This window comes from Pristis pectinata, chromosome 3 (genome assembly GCF_009764475.1).
Source record: "Pristis pectinata isolate sPriPec2 chromosome 3, sPriPec2.1.pri, whole genome shotgun sequence".
Taxonomy (NCBI): Eukaryota; Metazoa; Chordata; class Chondrichthyes; order Rhinopristiformes; family Pristidae; genus Pristis; species Pristis pectinata.
This window is the reverse complement of record NC_067407.1, coordinates 20,846,614-20,870,536: the sequence shown is the minus strand read 5'-3', so window position 1 is coordinate 20,870,536 and position 23,923 is coordinate 20,846,614. Positions and strand designations below refer to the sequence as shown.

General features: G+C 41.7%; 1 protein-coding gene across 1 annotated transcript in view; it reads right to left on the bottom strand.

Moving 5' to 3' along the window:
• Positions 1-2,527, bottom strand: part of LOC127567693 (receptor-type tyrosine-protein phosphatase F-like) — a 335,950-nt gene extending 333,423 nt beyond the window's left edge. Inside the window, exon 1 of the mRNA XM_052010633.1 lies at positions 1,674-2,527. The gene's annotated coding sequence lies outside the window, so the exon portion shown is untranslated. The remainder of the gene's footprint in view (positions 1-1,673) is intronic.
• Positions 2,528-23,923: the final 21,396 nt, after the last annotated feature.

Sequence of the window (23,923 nt, the reverse complement as noted above, 5' to 3'; positions counted from 1 at the left end):
TATCATCTTAAACACTTGAATAAACGCACCAAAGTCTTAAACGCATTAATTAATCGCCGACTTAATGACTTTCTGAGAAGCAACCGAAAGTCTTGTCTTGATTTAAAAACACAAATCATTTACCAAAACCAACGTGTATTTTCAAAACAGACCAACCCGCCTTTAGAGGCTCTTCACAACAGCTTTAAAATAGGCTTGGTTTTAACCTTTGGACGGCGGGATAAAATTATACTGTTAGTCTTTTGTAAAGGATCAAGTCTCCGAATAAGGAGCGTCTCCAAACGATCAGATACATTGATCCACGATTGCACAACCTCGCGGATCAAGTTCACTCGCATCTCTTAGGTCTCTACGGAGAAACCGACGCCACCATTTGAAACAGACTCGCAATTCAACAGGGAAAGAGAAAAAGAACATCGAGCCCTGAACAAATCTAAAAAATGAAATCAGAAAAAATATGGAAACGGTCCATTCAGATTTCACAAGGGAAAGGGGAAAAGATCGGGTTTAAATGCTGCACTTAGCTTCAAAAGCTTGGATCAATTCCAATTTTAACACAAAAATTAAATGCCCCCCAAAAGTCTTAACACCTCATAAATATAAATAAGACCAAAACAATCTTAAATAATCTTTTAAAAGTCCAACAAGTTCGCTTTTCAAATCGTTGCCAATTTTGTTTATTTAACAATAATATGAGATTCTACAACCCTCATCGAGGGCTCCAAAGGAAGAGTAGGTATTGCCAATCGGTGAAAGAAAATTACACTGGCTGCAGCTTCGCTCGATTTCAAATGCTGATATTTTTATTTCAACATTCTTTTCAAATGCACATTTCCTCAAAGTCAATCAATTACTACACAACGGGAAGCCAGCCAGTTCTCTTAGAAATATTTTTAAAATCATCAATGGCATACTTTTCATCCCGATAAACAACCCAGTGTCCCGAGGAACGATGTCATACTACTTTGGCATCTGAAGCCAGTGCTTTAACAATAAAAATCAAAAACGATCTGATCGCACTTAGTAAACGCGATTACAAGAGGAAAAAATATCAAAACGACGCAAACCCACTTGCTTAGCGTTAACATGAGAATAGAGTTAAGAACAAAAAAATTCAGAGGATCGTCTCCAGTTTCGATCCTCATCTTAAAACAATCCAAATCAAGCAAGCCAAACAAAAAAGGTTTACAGCCTCAACACACCCGCAGGTAAAATTAGTTCTTTTGCAAGAGCACCGATTTCTGGGGACTCCCTTTGTGTTTCCAATTTAAGTTATCCTACTGAATTTTTCCATCGCCGTCTCAATTCTCTCGCTTTCAACAGGCGGTGGAGTTTTGTCAATTTCTTCATTGTTGAAAAAAAGAAATATAAAACAAACCAGAGCCAAATCTACAAAGTGGCTATTCTGCGATGGATACGGCACATCAAAAGAAAAGCAAATCAGTTTCCCCACAAGAGATTTTGTTTTTATTTTGAAAAGGATAAAAGCTCCATTTCAACAGGCTGCAGCAAGCGAGCCGAGGACAAAAAAAAACGAAAGCCCGGCTTCACCTGAGGGTTTGCGGATCCAACGACAACAAAAAAAAAATTCACTAAAGTCAAGCCAAACTCCAGCATTTTATTTTTGTTCAGAAATTGCCCTTCTGCAGGTTTCCGTGCTTGTGTGTACTCACCGCGCACGGCCGCCTCAAGTCTCCCTCAGCTCGGCGCATAATGTCCAGCTGCCCGGCTCACGATGCCCGTAACTCCGAGCCCGGGCACACGGGCACCGGCTCCCTCTCACCTCTCGAACCGCGCCCAAAAAATATAAAACTCTCCTTGGCTCCCAAGTTTATTTGTTTTATTCTCTAAGTGTATGTGTGTGGTGTTTTTTTTCCTCTCACACACACATTCGGCGCGGGCTCGATCGCACCAGCCGCGTCTCTTTTACTCCGGAGCGCTACTTAACACACTTTCCACGGACGCCCAGCCAAACCGTCGCCTGCCGCTCGCCGACTCCGTCCGAGTGTCTTCGGGAAACTTCGGCAATGCCCGCTCTATGGCGTCATCCGAACCGAAAGCACTCGCAAGGTTGACGATTGGAAGCAGGCAGCCGAGGAGTTGAGAGCCGAAAGTGCAGAAGGGGGATGTCGTGCACTGCCTCCCATCGACAATGCCGCTACTGTGGTGGATCCTGCCTGCAAGACCTCGAGGACACGCGTAGACAGAAGATTTTCAAAGCGTATTCAATGGAAGTGGAAACCTCCCCTGTTGGATCTGTGCAAGCTTTAAATAGTCTATGAACTGGCGAGTGCAGAAAGCACCCAGACGTGGAAACATTGTAAATTGTGCTGCAGTTTTGATCGGTGGTTGTCGAATTTGAAAACGTTTTGTTTTTGTTTTCTTAAAATGCTTATAATCTGTTATCACGAGTAAAAGGTTGCACAGAGTACAAAATGAAGTTAAACTGGAAAATCTGGCAAAACGAGGCAAACGTTTTTTTTAACATGCACGCTTGGAAAAGAAACTAAACTGATTAAATTGCAGGTGGTATTGGAAATTTCCAAGAGATTTCAATAAACTTCCAACTTTCTGCCCAATGTAGCCAGAGTGTTTCTTTCCTCATTACCACGGCGATTTTTTTTTAAACAAGGTCCCGTGTAGCAGATGGGGTCAAAAAAAGTAAAAGCCCAGAGGATCGGAGGGAGAATGATAAATTAGGACCTAGAGGCAAAAGGGTAAAGATTGATTGGGGTTTAGTGGCTGGAAGGCTGCTACCAATGGGTTCCACAGAGCTCAATAATTGTTCCCTTTCAGGTGTTTGACTTAATGGTAGGGGCATTATACAGAAGTTTGCAGCTGATACAAAAATAGGTTCATGGTGAGCAGTGAGAAGGAAGACTGCAGAGAGTTGGGCCTGGTCAGTTGGGCAGAAAAGTGGCAAATGGAATTTAATCCATAGAAATGTGAGGTAATGCCTGCAGGGAGGTGCAACTCGAGAAGGGAATACATAGTGGACGATAAACAGCAATCTACAGTGTATAATCTTTAAATGTAGTGGGATAGTCAATCAAGTAGTTTGAAAGGGCATTCCTTTATTCCCTGGGGTACAGAGTATAAGAACAAGTCGTTTGAGCAAAAACTGTACCCTGCACTATTTAGCCCACTGCAACGCAAAGTATTCTAGTCACCACATCACCAGAAGGATGTGATTATACTGAAAAGGGTGCAGAGGAGATAAATGAAAAAGTTCCCAAGACTGGAAATCTTAGCTATCAGGATAGGATGCTGGGGTTGCACTCTGTGAAACACAGAAAGCTGAGAAGTGAACAGAATGGCAGAATAAATAGGAAAGGCATATTTTTCTTAGCAGAGAAATAAAAAAAAACAAAAAGGAATAAATTTAAAGTAATTGGTAGAAACATGAGACAGGAGATGAGGAAAGACTTTTTTTTCATCCAAAGGAAGAGTCTGAAACTCATTGTCCAGGAGGGTGGAAGTGAAAGATAGCCTCTTCACATTTAAAAAGTACTTGGGTGCATTCTTGAAGAGCAATGAATTGCAGGACTATGGACCTATTGCTGGGAGGCTGTGTGGATCTTTTTAACCAGCACAAACATGATGGGCCAAGTGGTCTTCCATGCTAAAATTTTCACTGATTCTATACTCTGCTCTTTCACCTTTCATTCTCATTCTTTTTCTCACATTTAATTTCTATTCATGTCCACTCTTTCTGAGATGTTCCCTTTTGTTCACTTCACCCACCTGCATCTAAAAACCTGTAACTTTGCCCACTTCTGATGAAAGGTTGCCAACCTGAAGTATCATCAGTTTCTCTCACCACAGATGCTGCTGAGTATTTCCAACATTTTCTGTTGATATTTCATTAGCCCAGAAGGTGCCCTGCTAAAATGGTCACAAGTAGTCCATTGTAGTTGTGCCACATTCTAAGCTATTTTGTTTATAAAGCTGCCACATATAATGTAGCAACAAGATGTGATTTTTATTGTTACATCTCAAATCACTTCACAGATGAAAATAAGCAGATACTGAACAAAAGAATAATCAAATAGGTAGATTTTGATGGGATCACAGAAGTAAGGAGGATAGCTAAGTGGAGGCATTTTTGGAGATAATTGGAGTGTGTAGCCAAGATAGCTTTAGAATCTGCAACTGAGAAAGCAGCAAATGGAAAGGAGGAATTGAGGGAGTGCCAGAGCTGGGATAGCAAGGGGCATGTGCAGGAGGATAAGGCCAAGGGTGCTTCTAGAGGTGAGGAATGATGAAGCCATGAAAACACTTGGCAATCAGAATAATTATTTTGAAATTAATGCATTGAAGAATAAATAGCCAGTGAATGTAAGCAAGTACAGGGAGTACTGAAAGTTAAACATAGTCTGGTTAGAATTCTGATGGCAGAGTGTTTGGCCAAGTTGCAATTTATGATGAGCAGAACTGAGGGACATCACTGGAATTCTTTGAGGAAGTAACAGGCAGGATAGACAAAGGAGAGTCAGTCGATGTTGTTTACTTGGATTTTCAGAAGGCCTTTGACAAGGTGCCGCACATGAGGCTGCTAAACAAGATAGGAGCCCATGGTATTACAGGAAAGGTACTAGCATGGATAGAAGATTGACTGACTGGCAGAAGGCAAAGGGTAGGAATAAATGAAGCCTTTTCTGGTTGGCTGCCGGTGACTGGTGGTGTTCCGCAGGGGTCAGTATTGGGTCCGCTACTTTTTATGTTAATGACCTGGATGATGGAATTGAGGGCTGTGTGGCCAAGTTTGCGGATGACACAAAGATAGGTGGAGGGGCAGGTAGTGTTGAGGAAACAGGGAGTCTGCAGAAGGACTTGGACAGGTTGGAAGAATGAACAAAGAAGTGGCAGATGGAATACAGTGTAGTTAAGTGTATGGTCATGCACTTTGGTAGAAGGAATAAAAGAGTAGACTATTTTCTAGACAGGGTGCGAGTTCAGAAATCGGAGGTACAAAGGAACTTGGGAGTCCTAGTGCAGGATTCCCTAAAGGTTAACTTGCAGGTTGAGTCGGTAGTTTGGAAGGCAAATGCAATATTAGTATTGATTTCAAGAGGACTAGAATATAAAAGCAAGGATATAATGCTGAGACTTTATAAGACTTTGGTCAGACTACCTTTGGAGTATTGTGAGCCGTTTTGGGCCCCGTATCTAAGAAAGGATGTGCTGGCATTGGAGAGGGTCCAGAATGATCCAAGAATGATCCAGGGAATGAAAGGGTTAACATATGAGGAGCGTTTGATGGTTCTGGGTCTGTACTCACTGGAGTATAGAAGGATGAGGGGGAAGATCTCATTGAAACCTCCCAAGTAGCGAAAGGCCTGGATAGAGTGGACATGGAAAGGATGTTTCCAATAGTGGGAGAGTCTAGGACCAAAGGGCGCAGCCTCAGAATAGAAGGACGTCCCTTTAGAACAGAGATGAGGAGGAATTTCTTTAGCCAGAGGGTGGTGAATTTGTGGAATTCATTGCCACAGCTGGCTGTGGAGGCCAAGTCATTGCACGTATTTAAAGCAGAGGTTGATAGGTTCTTGATTAGTAAGGGCGTCGAAGGTTACGGGGAGAATGCAGGAGAATGGGGTTGAGAGAGAAAAGTAAATCAACCATGATTGAATGGCGGAGTAGACTCAAAGGGCCAAATGGCCTAATTCTGCTCCTATATCTTATGGTCTTATAGTAATCAAATCAAGATAACAAAAGATGTGAGTAAATTTTGAAGTGAAGTTGAAGTGGTGATGGTGGAAATCAGTTTTGATGGTGATTAGTATGCTAAGTTTGAAGCTCAGCACAGGATCAAGGAACACACAGACTTTGCTACAGGGCTCATTTAGAGACACCAGGCTATAAAAAAAATAAGATAAGATATCTTTATTCCTCACATGTACGTCGAAACACACAATGAAGTACATCTTTGCATAGAGTGTTCTGGGGGCAGCCCGCAAGTGACGTCACACTTCCGGCACCAACATAGCATGCTCGCAACTTCCTAACCCTTACGTCTTTGGAACGTTGGAGGAAACCGGAGCATGCAGAGGAAACCCACACCGACATGTGGAGAATGTACAAACTCCTTACAGACAGCGGCTGGAATTGAATGCAGGTCGCTGGCCCTGTAATAGTGTTATGCTAACCGCTACCCAAAGGATAAGAAGTGGTGACTTGGAAGACTAGTTTCCCAAACATAATTGCTTCGTTCTTGCCAGCTTTGAAAACAAGATCTAGAATTTGCTCATTGCAAAGGACTCAGATAATACAGTCAAGGGTGTGGCAGCCAGAGACAATTGGGTACTGTTAGCATTCACATGAAAATTAACCTGATGGTGGCTCACCAGCACCCTCTCAAAAACAATAAGTGCTGTTTTTTTTCCAGTCATAATCACATCCTTGAAATTTAATAACAACAAGAAGCTACCTATGAATAATGTTACTCAGTGGGACAAGGCTGCAAGCTTTTGGAAATATATCGATTGATTAGGACAGAGGTTTTCAACCTGTGGTCCGCAGACCCCTGGGGGTCCGTGGCGGGTTGCCAGGGGGTCCGCAAGCAAGCCAAGAAAAAAGTGGAAAAGCGACCTGTTACAAAGACATAGCTTACTTGCTTGCTCCAGTTTTCCACTATTCAGAAAATCGGCCATATCTATTCTATCTGTTATAGGCGACAATCTTAGAGACTTAGACAGTGTTCCCTTCTGGTAAGCTGCTGCTTAATATTCAAATTGTGTAGTCAGAGTAGTCAGTTGTATTCACTACTCACTACTATTCTGTTGTGCACTGTAGTGTTAGCGAGACTGAGTGACGTTGTTGGTGTGCCTTAATAATATTGCTTACTTACCATGCATTTACGCCACAGTGACGTCACTGTTAAATGAAAAGTGCGCAAGCGTGTAAATTTTAGATTAGTTTTGATAATTTTGTTTATCAGTAATAGTAAATAAACTGTCCAGCGTGTATTGCTGAGTATGGAGAAATTTATGAAGAGAAAAGCTGACCAGAAACCGGAGGATTCTGATGACGAAGGGGATAAGAGTGACCGAAAGAGAAAACAACGCAAGTACGATCCAGAATACATTTCATATGGCTTCATCGCAGTGGGGACAAATGCGGACCAACCCCTCTGTGTTGTGTGTTTGCAAACACTGTCCAACGATGCAATGAAACCAGTGAAATTGAAGCGCCATTTAACAACAGTGCATCCAGATATTGCCAGTAAGCTGAAGGAATATTTTGAGTGGCAAAAGGAGCTGTACCTTAAGCAGAAAGGCAAAATGACAGCCTGCGCCACTGTAAATGAGAAGGCTCTTCACGCATCATATTTGGTAGCATTACGAATAGCACGTTCCAGAAAGCATCACACAATTGGAGAAGAGCTTATACTGCCTGCAGCAGTAGATATGTGTGAAGTTGTACTGGGAAAAGAATCTAGTCAAAAACTGAAAGCCATTCCACTATCTGATAACACAGTAAGCAGAAGAATTGGCGATATGGCAGAAGATATACGGAGCCAGCTGATAGCACGTCTTCAGCAAGTCAGATTTGTGATTCAGCTCAATGAAAGTACTGCTGTTGCCAGTGCTGCGCAGTTGTTGGTTTATGTTCGATATTGCTGGGAAGGAGAGGCTTTGGAAGACTTTTTGTTTTGCAAGGTGCTCCCAGGGCGTACAACCGGTGAAGAACTTTTCCATGTGCTTGACACTTTTTTCGTACAATTGGCATTGGCATGGACACAGTGTATTGGAGTATGCACGGATGGTGCTGCCGCAATGACGGGACGGAAGTCAGGTCTAGTCGCATGAGTGAAAGAAGTAGCTTCACATGTAGCAGCAACCCACTGCATGATTCACCGTGAGGCTTTGACTACAAAGGATATGGATGAAAATCTTGCAGATGTGTTTTCCACGTGCATTAAAATCGTTAATTTTATCAAAGCCAGGCCACTCAATCATCGTTTGTTTGAAAACATATGCCATGAAATGGAAGCCGAGCATAAGCATTTGTTGCTACATACAGAAGTCAGATGGCTGTCACAAGGCCGCGTTGTGCAGCGTGTATATGAATTGCAAGAAGAACTGCTCATTTTTCTAAATGAGCATAATGGATCATTGGCACAGTTCTTGACAGATGAGATGTGGGTTGCCAGATTAGCTTATCTTGCAGATATTTTCAACATTTTGAACAGGTTAAAACTGTCATTGCAAGGACCTGGCTCAAATGTTCTGAAAACACATGACAAAATCAATGCCTTCCAGAAAAAACTCCGTATCTGGAAGGGAAGATGCGAGCAAGGTGTCTATGATATGTTTCCGTTGCTGGCTGACTTTCTCACAGTGAACGAGACTAAGGCAGAGGCCATTGTGAGCACTGTTTTGAACCATATTCAACAGCTGTCACATTATTTCCATGAGTATTTCGGCAACGATGACACAAGCATGTTTGATTGGATTGGAAACCCATCTGAATGCATGCTTACTGATTTAACTGGACGTGAACAAGAAGAATTGGCTGAACTGTCACCTGACAGGACTTTGCGCTTGCAGTTCAACCGAATGTCACTGTTGTCGTTCTGGATAGCATGTTCCCAGGAGTATCCACTGCTGTCCGGCAAAGCCATCAATGTTCTGTTACCATTTGCAACCACTTACTTGTGTGAAATAGCATATTCTGCAGACACTGCCATGAAAACCAAATACAGATCAAGACTGAATATTGAGGATGACATACGCGTACGTTTGTTGCACATACCACCACGTTTGGACAAACTCTGCAGTGCATAACAAGCACAACCTTCACATTGAACTGAACACTGAAAGACACCGCTGGTAATTATCGGTGATTGAAATAGTCACTATGTGCAGTAATTTAAGTGTTGTATGCATGAATTATCGATTGTTTGATTTTGTGGGCTTTGGGGTCCGCCATCTAACAAGGACATGTTCTGGGGGTTCACAGCATGAAAAAGGTTGAAAACCACTGGATTAGGATATACGGTTGTGAAACTAAGTTTGTTTTGGCACGATAAACTGAGAAAATATAGTGGAGAAGATTAGTCAGCTATGTAAATATCATAGAGAAGAAAAGATGAATGAGGAGAGATAGTGCATTTGTTGATAAAGTTGAACATGTGATCTCAGTGATATGAACAGGGTAGAAAATTCTCAGCCCAGGGAAGCAGTAGAGGCTACCTCATTACATACGTACGTATATTTAAGACACAGTTAGATAGGTTTTTGCATAGTAGGGGAATTAAGGGTTATGGGGAAAAGGCAGGTAGGTGGATCTAGTCCATGGCCAGATCAGCCATGATGTTATTGAATGGCAGAGCCGGCTCGATGGGCCAGATGGCCTACTCCTGCTCCTATTTCTTATGTTCTTATTATGTTCTTATGAAATCAGACTGAGTGTTCTGAAGAATTGTTTGCAGGTCAAAATGAACCTCTGTTATAACAACACAGAGGAAAATGGATGGGGGAAAGAAGCTGTAGATAGAGCAATAGAAGAATGGGCAGAAATAGTTCATTGAAGTGGCGATAATAATGAAGTTTTGAACGGTCTTAAGAAGAATCTACCATTGAGGATGTCAAGGAGATGAAGTGAATTCTATGGTGGAATATTTGTATCAGGATCAGATGCAGGAAGTGTGTTCTGTGGAAGATAATAAGCTTGGTGAGGAGCTGAGGAAAAGTTGGCGAGAAGCTATAGGATTTATAATAGAGACAAGGGTACGAAGGGATTGTGATGAGTTTTATTTGTCAAGGAAGTGGCTGAGACCTGAACAGATGGTCAGAAAATCGAATCAGGAAACTCACAAACAGAGATGAACAGAAGGTGGAAATGAACAGAAGTGTATCAGGAAGCAATTTTTCATCGGGATAAAGAGTCATAAGTTGTACTAACCGTGTATTTTGGAGTGGGTTTCGGTAGTGGGATTTATGTGGAGCATAAGAGTGAGTGAAGATAGGCTCAGAGAAATTGCTGATAAAAAAGGAAACAAGAGTTTGGGCAAATGCTCAAGTTGCTGAGGAAAAGTAGTTTTGATGCAGTTGTGAGATCTTGGTAGAGAATTTGCCAGTGCATTTGGAAGAGAGGGAGACAAAGACAAGGACAAAATGTAATGTTGAAAATAAATAAAAGATGCCAAAGAATATGGAAAATAGGATAGTCTGAAAGTGAACAGGCCTATATCACTTACAGTTGATAATGAGGGATGTAGCTGAATGTCGAGGTCAGGAGAATTCAATTGTAGGACAAGATGCTGATGGACTTATCCCATATGTATGTCAGCGGTCAAAATTCCTATTTGCAAGTAGCAAATTTTGCAAAGATTTTCAAATGCACTGCAAGATTTAAAAGTAGTAGATGATCCAGGTAGGTGTCCAGTAAAGATCCATTGTATATTTACATTTTATTATTTACAATACATTGTGAAATGCGCACAATCATGGCATCCTGTGTGAAGCTGTACAGATTTAGCAGCAGCAAAAATGGAAGGTCCTGATTTGTGCCTTGTGAATGGTAGGAAGGCTTTGGGGAGTCAGGAGGTAAGTCACTCCCTGCAAGGCACCCAGCCTTGCTCTTGTAGCTGCAGTATTTATGTGGCAAGTCCACAGTTTTAGGTCAATGGCAATCCCCAGGAGGTTGATGATGAATGTCAAGAGTAGGTGCTTTGACCATCTCTAACGAGAGAATCTTTGGCACTTTTGTGGCCCAAGTATTACTTGCCAGTTATCAGCCCATGCCTGAATGTTGTCTGTGTCTTGCTGCATGCAGGAATGGATTGCTTCATTTGTTGCGAAATTGTGAATGGAATTGAACATTGTACAATAGTCAGTGAATCTCCACTTCTGACCTTATGATGCCAGAAAGCTCAGTGATGAAGTGACTGAAGATGGTTGCACCAAGGACACTGCCTAGAAAAATTTCTGGCACTGAGGTGAGTGACCTCCAGCAACCACAACCTTCTTCCTTTGTGTGAGGTATGACTCAAACCAATGGAATATTTTCCCCTCGTAAAACTTGTTTTATTAGAGCTCCTTGATGCCACCTTGATATCAAAGATGGCTAGTCTCAGTTCAGCTCTGAAATGCAATTCTTTGGTCCATATTTGGATGAAGGCCATGATGAGGTTTGGAGCTCAGTGATCCTGGCTGAACTCAAACTGAGCATGCATGAACAGGTGCACTTGATAGCACTGTGGATGACATCATCTATCACTATGTTGATGATTGAGAGTAGACCAAATGAATGGTAATTAACCAGATTAGGATTTGTTTGCCTTTGTCTGAACAGGTCATACCTGGGCAATTTTCCACATTGTCAGGTGGAGCAACTTGGTAAAAGTACAGGTAGTGCTGGAACACATCTCCAATACTACCGCCAGGACATTGCCTGTCCCATAGATATTTCTGTTGCATTTTGGTAGTCAAGACAAAGCACCTGCAGACTAAGTATGGTTAAAAAGCAGGGGGTGTGATTCAACCAAGATAGAAAGAAAGGAACACTTAAGAAACAGAGGAGAAAGTGAAGGAGGTGGAATGGGCTTGAGAGAGGGAAAGAGATTGGAAAGTGGATTGAAAGTAATAAAAATAAAGCTGGAAGAAGTAGTTGGGTGGCTGTGTTTGGAGTAGAAGTATCTCCAACAGTTTGGTACAGACTACCCTTGTAAGGACCTGTTTGTAAAAGAACAATGGATTGGAGTTTGGGCAATTCAAGTTGGGAAAGGATCTCGTCATAGTGGTTGGACAATTAGTTCCATGAAGTTGGGAAGCTGCTACTGTAATAGAGAAGTTGACAAGTACTTTAGTGTGAGGAAATGAAGAAATATTAAGGAGAGCTCATGAGGGAAATCACCTAAATTAGCAGTGTTTCAGAGGTGCACCAGTTAGATATAGAATAAAAATATTTTAACAGATTGGCAAGGATTTTTCAATGCATTTTGAAATGGAATATTATTACCTACCCACTATTTTAATATAGAATCATAGAAAGTACAGCACAATACAGGCCCTTTGGCCCACAATGTTGTGCTGACATTTAAAGCTCACCTAAAAACTATCTAACCCCTTCCCCCCACATATCCCCCTATTTTAAATTCCTCCATATGTTTATCTAGCAAGCTCTTGAATTTGACCAATGTACCTGCCTCCACCACCATCCCAGGCAGCGCATTCCATGGCTCAACCACTCTCTGGGTAAAAAACTTCCCTCTGATATCTCCCTTGAACTTCCCACCCATTACTTTAAAGCCATGCCCTCTTGTATTGAACATTGGTGCCCTGGGAAAGAGGCACAGGCTGTCTACCCTATCTATTCCTCTTAATATTTTGTATAGCTCTATCATGTGTCCTCTCATCCTCCTTCTCTCCAAAGAGTAAAGCCCTAGCTCGCTTAGTCTCTCCTCATAATGCATACTCTCTAAACCAGGCAGCATCCTGGTAAATCTCCTCTGCACCCTTTCCAATGCTTCCACATCTTTCCTATAATGAGGCGACCAGAACTGTACACAGTACTCTAAGTCTGGTCTAACCAGAGTTGTGTAGAGCTGCATCATTACCTTGCGGCTCTTAAACTCAATCCCACGACTTATAAATGCTAACATCCCATAAGCTTTCTTAACTACCCTATCCACCTGTGAGGAAACTTTCAGGAATCTGTGGATATGAACCCCCAGCTCCCTCTACTCCTCCACACTACCCAGAATCCTGCCATTAACTCTGTACTCCGCCTTGGAGTTTGTCCCTCCGAAGTGTACCACCTCACACTTCTCTGGATTGAACTCCATCTGCCACTTCTCAGCCCAGCTCTGCATTCTATCAATGTCCCTCTGCAATCTTTGACAGTTCTCCACACTATCCATGACATCACCAACCTTTGTGTCATCTGCAAACTTGCCAACCCACCCTTCTACCCCCTCATCCAGGTCATTAATAAAAATCACTGAAAAACAGAGGTCCCAGAACCAATCCTTGTGGGACACTGCTAGTCACAGCCCTCAAATCTGAATGTATTCCCTCCACCACAACCCTCTACTTTCTACAGGCAAGCCAATTCTGAATCCACACCACCATAAAAAAGAAAATATAATTGATGTTTTCTTTTCTGCAACATTTAGCCAAACAGTAAAATGTAAAATATGTAGGAATTTAAAAGCTGCCATTCTTTGCTCATCTGAGGATTATTAGCATTCTAAATGCAGATTTACAAAAAACTGAAAAGTAAGTTGAAATCCTGATTTTTTTTCAACAAATCTAACCTTGCTAAAGACGTTATTGATGATTGCTTGTAGCTTTCAGAGCTGCAAAATGAAAATGAAATTGTGTATTTTACTCCAGATCAGATGTGAAGTTAATGAGCTTAACAAATGGGAAGATCTCAAGCTATCACCACGGCAGTGATAAATGTGAATATTACGTTTTGTCAGAGACACCTTTGTAATGGACATTGCAAGTATATCGCAGAGGAGGAAGGAGAATGCAACGGCTGGAATAACAAGGGGAAAAGGGAGAACATAACTTGCAATAGCTTTATCTGAGGCAGCAGATCTATTACTTCATGTAATAGGTATCCGTGTGAGTTTAAGAGGCCGTGTGTATAAGGAAGCTCAAACTTTTGGAAGAGGCAGTGAATGAAATATGCTGTCAAGTCCATGAAAACCTGCAAGGACATTCCTTTTAAAAAGCAGGTCATTGCTGGCCTTCTAGGCATCCATGGAAGACTTATGAGAGGTCAAATATTTTTTGATCATTTGTCTGACAGTTCTTTCACACAAAACTTTGAATCACAAATTTGAAAGAGATAATACCAATACGCAATAGTAATGATCCATCTACGTAATGTGATTTGCTTGTCACAGCCACCTCCGTACTCGTTTTGCATATGCCTAATTGCTTATATCTACGTCAAAAACTAAGGTGAATTGTTGCAAAGGTAACTGCCAAGCTTCAAAAATGCATCAGTCTTGCTACTTAAATCTGAGGCAAATTTAGATATACTTCTGATATTTACAGTTACAAAAGATATGTTTCATTAGAGTTACCGCAGTACAGTTACCCTGCCACCCAAAATTGCTCTCTGAAAATCAGGATTTGTGAAGACTCAGAACAACATTGTTCACCTGCCATATCTTAAGAGCAACTGCTAAGAGATGGCAGATACTGATGATGAAATCTATCACTACCTCTAATGTCCCAGAACAGCCTTCAACCACCAGAACTAAAAGTGTTTAAAAACCAAGTCTCCAAATCCAGCAACAAGTTCATGGTATATTGAGCAGGTGTGATCGCTATCCCTCTGCATGCTTCAAGGCTATGAACAATTTACATCAGACACCTCAAAGTACTGGAAAAGGACCATCAACATTAAATCTGCAAAATTCTTCAAACCACTAGAGGAATAGGCAACCCAATGTTAGTGTCCTCAGCCAGGCCAACATTCACAGTGTTGAGACTCTTTCACGCTCAGCCAACTTTGATGGCTGGTCAATTGTCCAAATGTCTAAAAATGCTGGAAACACTCAGCAGGTCAGGCTGCATCTGTGGGAAGAGAAACAGAGTTAATGCTTCAGGTTGAAGACCCTTCGTCAGATCTGGGAAGGAGACAGAAGAAGTTTGTGAAGCTGCAGTGAGGATGGGGGAGGAAGGATATATCTAATAGGGTAAAACCAGGGTGACCATGGGGATAAACAAGTGAGTGAATGGGAGCAATTATACAGTGAGAACATAGACAAAAGAACAAAGACAAACGAATGTGGGAGTTGCAAAATGTAGGGCAAGAAGACATGCAATTCCTATATATTTTACATTTTACTGTTTGGCTAAATGTTGCAGAAAAGAAAACATCAATTATATTTTCTTTTTTATGGCCGTGGGGAAAAAAAACCAGCAAACAAGCTGAGCCAATATCACAGATGGATGACGGATACTGACAGAAATCAAGTTACCTGAAGTTATAGAATTTAATATTACGTTCAGAAGGCTGCAACATGCCCAGGTAGAAGATTAGGTGCTATTCATCATGCTTGCGTTGAGCCTCATTGTAACGGTACAGGAGGCCACAATTCAATAGGTCAGAGTGGGAGTGGGATAGAGAATTAAAGTGGCAGGTAATGGGAAGCTCAGGGTCATCCCTGAGGACTCAATGCAATTGTTCTGCAAAGCAATCACTCAAATCAGGATAAAATGTTGGCACAGCATCGTGGGCCGAAGGGCCTGTACTGTGCTGTAATGTTCTATGTTCTAAATGTGATTCTGATGAACAGCGGCCGGAGTTGAACCTGGGTCGCTGGCGCTGTAAAAACGTTATGCTAACCACTACACTGATCCCTATGAAGGGTCTCGACCTGAAATGTCGACTGTTTATTTCCCTCCATAGATGCTGCCTGACCTGCTGAGTTCCTCCAGCATTTTGTGTGTGTTGACCCAAATCCAAATGTCTGACACCAGCCTCCTGAAACAATCACTCTGAGCTTCTCAGCCATTTATAGAAATCTCTGACCTAAGACTGCTGTATATAATAAAGAAAAATCTGGACATGTATTGAGCACAGGAGGATGTGAAGCCTAGATGGAAGTAGTGCACAACAATCAAAACAATATACTTACTCATGCCATTAAGCCCCACCTGTGGCAGAGCCTATGCACGACAAGTTGGTCTCATTAGTCACCTCAGAACCCACAGAAATGTAATGGAAGCAAGTTATTTTTGACCTCAAGGGAAGATGACTTGCAATATTATAGTTACAAAAGATATCCTTCATTACAGTTCCTATTGATTACTAATAGAAGAAAACCACCTGCAACTTGCATAGGACTAACTGCCCCTAACTCACATGGCTCCATCTACCTCTTTGTTTTTCATTTTCCTTGTCTGCTTCCACCTATCACCCACCTGCCGCTGTCTCCCAACTCCACCCTTAACCCTCTCCCACCTGTCTCTTTCTGCCCATCATCCTTCACCCCACCTCGGTCCACCTATCACCTACTGACCCCTGTCTCATCCCTCTCCCTCTCCTCTTTATACTATGTTCCCTCTCCGCTCGTGATGCAGGGTCTCAACTGGAAACATTGACGATTCCTTTCCCTCCACAGATTCTGCTCGACCCATTGTGTTCCTCCAACAGTTTGATTTTTGCTCCAGATTCCAGCATTTGCAGTCTCCTATGCCCCTTTTACTTTATGTGAGCTGCAGTGGAGTTCACAAGGTTTCTTGATTTTAGCATAGGAGTAGATATAGCCAGGTCTTGGATGTAACCAACTCATAGCTGTTGATAGTGATACTGCACATATGTTGAAACCAAATACTTTGCATTTTTAACTTTGAATCTTATGACGTTAGTTGCAACAATGGGAACATTCATTACAAATTGTCATTAAAAAAAATGTTGTTCGCCTAGTATTAGTTTTGCCTACATGTGATTTTGGAATATAAACAATGTGGATTGACTCTTAACTGCCTCCTGGAATAGCCTAACTAGCCATTCAGTTATTTGAAGTTGCTACTGTGAAGCACACGAAGAATAAAACTGGATGCACAATTGTATTTTGACATGAAAGTCAACCTTCCAGAACCTATTCATGAACATCTTAAGATGTGTCTAAATTGGGAGAGCTAACCCACAAAACAATCAAGCAGTAGCTTGACATACGAATAATCAGTCATACTTTTCAGGCAACATCCAAGGTTTATCCTTCCCAACAGCAAGACAGACCTAGCAGAAGTAATGGCACAGCATTTTAAAGTCAGGGGGGAGTGATCCTTGAAGTCTTCAATATTGACTCCTCTCGATCACCTGAAGTTTTATGGATTCAGGTCAAACATGGGCAAGGAAACTTTGCAGTGATTACCACCCACTAGCCTCCCTCAGGCAATGAATTGGTGATCCACTATGTTGACTATCATTCAGAAAAAGCCCTGGGGATAGTGAGATGAGATACCTCAATATCTATGTCGAAGTATGGTTCAGTAGCTTTACTGACTGAGTTGACTAAGTTCTGAAATAAAATTCCCAAATTGCTTCTCTCAATACCTCTTTGACCACATCCTCATCAACTTACGTGTAACAGATTCATCTGTCCTTGTCAATAATAACAAAAATGATCACTATATAGTGTTCTTGAATGTGGAGTCTGCTCTTCAGTGAAAAACACCCTACATCAAGTGGAGCTGTACTGCCAAATGAGACAGATTCAGAAAAGATCTAGCAGCTCAAAATTGACAATCATAAACCACTGTGGGCCATCAACATTATTTAATTTGTATTCCACCACAAACTGTGACCATGTGGCAGATTTACTCTGTGTGACTTCAAGAAATGCTGGAAAGCATTGGATAGAACATAGGTTATATTGCTCCAAAACTAGCCTAGCTCCCAGCCAAGCTACAGTATTTCAATACAACCACAACATTGGCATCACTCTGAATGTGGAAAGTTGTCCAGGTAGGCCATGCCCACAAAAAACTGATAAATGCAATCTAGCCAGTCCTGCTCATGACTCTGGTCTCATTCAAGAGCAAACTGCACGGTAGTGTAGTGGTTAGCATAACGCTATTTCAGCACCAGCGACCCGGGTTCAATTCCGGCTGCTGTCTGTAAGGAGTTTGTACCTTCTCCCCGTGTCTGCGTGGGTTTCCTCCAGGTGCTCCGGTTTCCTCCCTCATTCCAAAAGCTGTACAGGTTAGGAGTCGTGAGCATGCTATGTTTGCGCTGGAAGAGTGGTGACACTTGCGGGCTGCCCGCAGCACATTCTCAGTAACGCAAAAAGACACATTTCACTGTGTGCTTCGATGTACATGTGACTAATAAATAAATATCTAAAATATCTATTAGAAGGTATTGTGGTTTTTACCATTAAGCGGCAATTGTTCACCATTAACTTGCTCACAATTGCTTAGGTTAGGTTTTGCTAGGACAACAATAACACCTTGGCTAAAACAAGGATAAAAGGTCTGAATTCCAGAAGCAGGGTGAGAGTGACTCTCTCTGGATGTCAAAGAAGTATTTGACAATGTGTGGCATGGCTAATTGAATACACAATTGGCTTGATGGTAGGGAGCAGAGGGTGAAGGTGGAAGGTTGTTTCTCAGACTGGAGGCCCGTGACTAGTGGTGTGCCTCAGGGGTTGGTACTGGGCCAATTATTGTTTGTCATCTATATTGACGATTTGGATAAGAATGTACAAGGTCTGGTTATTAAGTCTGTAGATGACACTAAAATAGGTGGTATAGAGGACAGAAGAAAGTTATCAAAAATTACAGGGGGATCTTGATCAGCTGAGTAAGTGGGCTGAGGAATGGCAAATGGAGTTTAATTCAGATAAGTGTGAGGTGTTGCATTTTGGAAAGTCAAATCAAGTAGGACTTTCACAACGAATGGTAGAGCCTTGTGGAGTGTTGTAGAACAGAAGGATCTTGGAGTTCAGGTATAATTCCAAGCAAACTTGTCTCCAAACTCTGAGACCTGGGACTCAATACCTCCCTACGCAACTGGATCCTTGACTTCCTGACCACAGACCGCAGTTAGTAAGGATAGGCAGCAACACCTCCGGCACGAATTTTCTCAACACTGGTGCCCTACAAGGCTGCGTCCTCAGGCCCCTACTTTACTCTCTATACACTCATGACTGCATGGCCGGATTCTGCTCTAGTTCCATCTACAAGTTTGTAAATGACACAACTGTAGTGGGTTGAATCTCAAATAATGATTAGTTGGAAGGAGGTAGAGAGCTTAGTGGCATGGTGTCATAACAACAATCTTTCCCCAAATATCAGCAAAACAAAAGAGCTGGCCATTGACTACAGCAAGGGAGGTGGTGCACATGCTCCTGTTTACATCAATGGAGCTGAAGTCAAGAGGGTTGACAGCTTCAAGTTCCTCGGAATGAACATCACCTATAGCCTGTCCTGGTCTAACAATGTAGATGCTTGGCCAAGAAAACTCACCAGTTCCTCTACTTCCTCAGGAGGCTAAAGAAATTTGACATGTCCCCTTTGACTCTCAATAATTTTTATCAATGTACCATAGAAAGCATCCTATCCAGATGCATCACAGCTTGGTATGGAAACTGCTCTGCCCGAGATTGCAAGAAACTGCAGAGGGTTGTGGACACAGCTCAACACATCACGGAAACCAGCCTCTCCTCCATAGACTCTGTCTACACTTCTCGCTGCCTCGGTGCAGCAGCCAGCATAATCAAAGACACTGCCCATCTTGGACATTCTCTCTTCTCCCCCCTCCCATTGGGCAGAAGATACAAAAGTCTGAAAGCATATACCACCATATACCGCTCAAGGACAACTTCTATCTCGCTGTTATAAAACTATTTAACAGTCTAAGATGGACTCTTGACCTTGTTATGGCCTTGCATCTTGTTGTCTACCTGCACTGCACTTTCTCTGTAACTGTAACACTTTATTCTGCATTCTGTTATTGTTTTTTCCCTTGTACTAACTCAATGCACTGATGTGATAAAATGATCTGTATGGATGGCATGCAAAACAAAGTTTTTCACTGTACCTCGGTACATATGACAATAATAGACCAATTTACCAATTTACCATGGCTCCCCGAAAATGGAATCACAGGTAGACAGGGTGGTGAAGAAGGCTTTTGGCATGCTGGCCTTTATAAGTCAGGGCACAGAGTATTGAAGTTGGGAGGTCATGGTGCGGTTATAAAAGACGCTGGTGAGGCCTAACTTGGAGTATTGTGTTCAGTTTTGGTCACACTGCTGTAGGAAAGAAGCTATTAAACTGGAAAGAGTGCAGAAAAGATTTACCAGGATGTTGCCAGGACTTGAGGGACTGAGTTATAGGGAGAAGTTGGACAGGCTGGGAGCTTTTTCCTTGGAGCGTAGGAGACTGAGAGGTGATCTTATAGAGGTGGATAAAATCATGAGGGGCATAGATAGGGTGAGTGCACTCAGTCTTTTTCCCAGGGTTGGGGAATCAAGAACTGGAGGGCTTAGGTTTAAGGTGAGAGGGGAAAGATTTAATAGGAACTTGAGGGGCAACTTTTTTACATGGATGGTGATATGAATGTGGAATGAGCTGACAGAGGAAGTGGTTGAGGCGAGTACAATAACAACTTTTAAAAGACAATTGGATAGGTACATGGATAAGAAAGGTTTACAAGGTTATGGGCCAAATGCTAGCAAATGGGACTAACTTGGATGGGCATCTTGGTTGGTATGGATTAGTTGGGCTGAAGGGCCTGTCTCTCTGCTATATGACTCGACTCTATCAAGGAGCCCTGATAAACCCGAAACCAATATGGATCACGGGAAAGACTCACCATTGACTAGTCATTTTCAGCACAAAGAAAGATAATTTTGATGTTGGGGGTAATCACCTCAGCTCCAGGGTGTGCTGGAGGAGTCCTTCAGGGCAGTGTTCTACGCCTAACCTTCTTCAAGCTGTTTCATCAGTGACTCACCTTCCATTATAAAAATGGAAGGTGAAAAGTTTGTTGATTATTATACTATGTTCAGTTCCAGGCAGAACTCCTAGGATTATGTGGTGAAGCAAGCCCTCTGTAGACAACAAAGTGGATTTTGGCATGGATACAATTTGCTTTGAAAGCTACCATTTCAACCTAACTGTTATACAAGTCTTTTTTCTAAATGGTCAAATGTCACACACATGACTGTAAGACTGTTCTTTAATCTCAATAAATCTAGTATTTTCCAAACTCCTTTTTTGATCAACAATTGATTGGTCGCAGCTGTTTTATACTGGAGGCTCCAGCAAATATTTCTCATTATATTTCCTCATGACATGAAAGGAGGCCATTCAGCCTGTAGAGTCTATGCCAGCTCTCAGAAGAATCTCATCAATCTCATTCCTCCATTTATTTCCCTGTAAGCAATTCTCTATCAGATGCCTATTAACTTCTGTCTGATTCACCTTCCACCCATCTATAGTAGGGGCAATCGATTAGTAGCCAATTAACCTCCCAACCAACATGTCTTTGGGATGTGGAAGGAAACTGGAGAACCCACACAGTCACAGGGAGAATGTGCAAATTCCACACAGACAGCACAGGATCGAACCCCTATCGCTAGAGCTGTACTACTTGCTGCAGGACTACGTCACTCCCGCACGACAATTTTCAAGCATGTGGAAATTTAAGGGACGATGAGTAGTGATTGAGGCAGGATGACTCAACATAAGAGGAGAAAGGAAAGCGAGACAGGCAGCAGAGAGAGCAACCTGTGATAGAGCATTAATGCAGTAGTGAATGGGACAGATGATGATAATTCTAGGAAGATGAAAATGTGTCAGTAAAGACTAACTTATTGCCATCCTTGTGTCAATACAGTCTTCCATAGGAGAGGAGGCAGTTGACAACTCGGCTCGTTAGGAGGCAGCAACAAGTGCCTTTATGTGTCCATCTGAGAATGCCAAGAGAATCATAAATAACGGAAGTGGGATTATCCAAGGGGGATTCAAACCTGGGATGGTGGCTTAAGGTAGAGGAGCAGTTGTAGCTTGATGTCAGGTTTGGAAGAATTGGCCAAAAGGTGATAAATGAAAGGTAGCAGACAAAATAAGTGAGAGTATGGGGTTGATTGTGGTGAGGACATGAGAGAAGGCCCCAGGACGAGTCAAGGGAAGAACAAATTGGAGAAATAACTCACAGTGTTTGGTCCATAGAGGAAATGAAAATTTGCATGAGAATCCAGGTTTACACGGACATTTGGAGGAGTTTAAAATATCTGCAGAACAATATTGGGTTTCACACCAGATGCTGCTGATGCCATCCAGCACAAGCTCATCACTACCTTTCCCAACTTTTCTACTGCCTCTGATGTGGTTATACTGCCCATCATAGAGGATTCTCAGAAACATCGTCCAATGGAATGAGGGAAAGATTGAAGTATCACCTTCGGTCCCTGCTGGAAACTCCTGTCAAATTGTGAATGGAGGACTGAAGAATCCAATTTGAGAAACCTAGAATACACATTTCAAGAGACCTGGAATCTATAGCTCAAGATCTGTACCATCACATGTGGATCTTTATCCTAGTTGTATTTGTTTCAATCACATTGGAATAGCTTTGGGTGTAATTGTAAACACAATATTAAATGGAACCATTTGAATTCAGATTTTTACTTGCTCTTAAAATACCATCAGTTTTGAGCCTGTGGAGCTGCCATAGCACTGGCTTGAGCTGTTTCTATGGTAACTAAAGCATTCTTGAATAGTTTTCTGTTAGGAACTGATTTCTTTAGAAAATACAATTGAGAACAGAACTGTGAAGCTTTTGGTGGTGAAGATAAAGTGCTTCCCTTAAAATAACAATAGGAAGTGACAAAAAAGCAAAAACTCTCCAAGCTAAGAAACTGAGGAAAATTGCATTGAAATGTTTCCTTTTACACAACATCACTTTCAATGGCCAGAAGCCACACAGCATTAGAGTCTGCAGATTAAGAAATTAAGTTCTAAACAATGCCACTTGAAAAGTATTTACAGCGTTCTCAACAATAACAAGAACAACAACAATAATGCTGTGGCATGTAGGTGGAATATCCCCTACATTCATTTGAGAATGTTCAAAATATTTTTGGTGTAGTTATCATTACTTTATTTTCATTACATACAAACTCATTTTCATGATGTATTTCTTGTGATAAAAGCATAAATTGGTGTTTGAAGAATGGATTTACAATAGAAATCATACCTATTGTATAATACATTCACTACATGGTCAGTCACAGGAATCTAAAGATCAGGCATGAATTCCACTAAATAAAATCACCAACTCCTTAATAACTTCCAATATATTTTTGTGAGACCAGGAGCAGGAGGAGTGTTCCTTCATCTGCACAAAACTAACCTGGGCCATCATGATGCAATGGAAGTGGGATTAGGGGAGGATTGGCCTAAATCACTCTGCCCAGCAGGAATGATGCTTGAGAGAGATTAAAAATCAAACCAATATACTTATTGGACTGAGGTTGCACTCTTCTTAACTGATAGCGTTTTACCTTTGCCAACGTCGAGTTGTGTCAATAAACTGATTCACTAATTTGATAGAGTTTTTTGATAAACAGAGAGGATAGAAGTGGGAAATATGGTCGATGTGATACATATGTGTTCCTAATAGGCATATAATAAGCTGCCAATAATAGCTTGTTAATAAGATTGAAGGCCAGGGAATTAAGGGATGGGTATTGAAAAGCATCTAAGTAACTGGCAGCTGGATAGTAGTGAAAGGTTTTTTGAACTGGAGGAAAGTGTCCAGTGGAATTCCCTAGGGGTCAAGAGTAGGATTGTTGCTTTTGTTTACATTTTAATGACTTGGATTTGGGTATACAGGGCACAACATCCAAATTTGCAGATGGCACAAACTTGGAGGTGCAGTGAACTGTGAGAAGGATCATTGTAGACAACTTGGAGAAATAGACAAGCTGGTGAAATGGGCAGATACCTTGTTGTGACCTTGCACCTTATTGTCTACCTGCAATGTACTTCCCTGCAGCTGTGACACTTTACTCTGTACTCTGTTTTTGTGTTTTTTTAGCTGTACTACCTCAATGCACTCTGTACCAACTCAATGTATCTGCACTGAGTAATGAATTGATCTGTACGAACGGTATACAAGACAAGTTTTTCACTGTACCTCGGTACAAGTGACAATAATAAACCAATACCAATACCAGATAGTAAGATAAGATATCTTTATTAGTCACATGTACATCAAAACACACAGTGAAATGCATCTTTGTGTAGAGCATTCTGTGAGAAATATGAAGTCTTACATTTTTGGTAGGAAGAATGAAAGCTGCAATATAAACGAGAAAGCATAGTTCTAATGAGCATACAAGAATGGAGGGGGATGCATGTATATGAGCATACAGGATCCTGGACTTAATGAATAGAGGCATAGAGTACAAGAGCAAGAAAGTCGTGATTTC